We start from the raw sequence: 440 nt of genomic DNA, 5'->3' as shown, positions 1-440 counted from the left end.
CCGCAGCAGCGCATCCCAGGCGGTGCCGCCGGGTTCGTCGTCGCTGTCCGAGGAGTGCGTGGAGCCGTAGGAGCCGCTGGGGATCCTCCTCCAGGGACAGGTCGCTGTCGGAATCGGTGTCGTGCTCTGCGTGCCGGGAGGGTGGGAAGGCAGAACTCAACGGGAGCCCCAGCGCTGCGCTCACCGCGAGCCCCGACGCGCTCATTTTGCGCTCATTGCGCTCACCGTGCTGCGCGTCCGCAGTGTCCAGGAGCCCCCCCTGCTCTGCCGGCACGCGGCCGCCGTTCAGCCCCGCGTCCTCCCTGCGAATGACAGCGGTGACATCCCGCCCCCCAACCCCCCGTCCCCTCCTCCAAAACCCGGCTGTGCTCCCACCCCGCACCTGCGCACGAAGGGGATGTAGCTGTGCTGGCTTTTGGCCGCGCTGTGCAGCGATCCCG

General features: G+C 70.5%; 1 long non-coding RNA gene across 1 annotated transcript; it reads right to left on the bottom strand.

Annotated features, from left to right (window-relative positions):
• Positions 1-7: 7 nt before the first annotated feature.
• On the bottom strand, positions 8-440 carry LOC104917263. The gene is made up of 3 exons (XR_796813.2): positions 383-440; positions 226-302; positions 8-126 (listed from the first exon to the last, which is right to left on the bottom strand). It is a non-coding gene; the product is annotated as an uncharacterized LOC104917263 (long non-coding RNA).

This window comes from Meleagris gallopavo, unplaced genomic scaffold (assembly GCF_000146605.3).
Source record: "Meleagris gallopavo isolate NT-WF06-2002-E0010 breed Aviagen turkey brand Nicholas breeding stock unplaced genomic scaffold, Turkey_5.1 ChrUn_random_7180001964229, whole genome shotgun sequence".
Classification (NCBI taxonomy): Eukaryota; Metazoa; Chordata; class Aves; order Galliformes; family Phasianidae; genus Meleagris; species Meleagris gallopavo.
The sequence above is the reverse complement of the archived record's forward strand: the minus strand, read 5'-3'. Positions and strand labels throughout refer to the sequence as shown.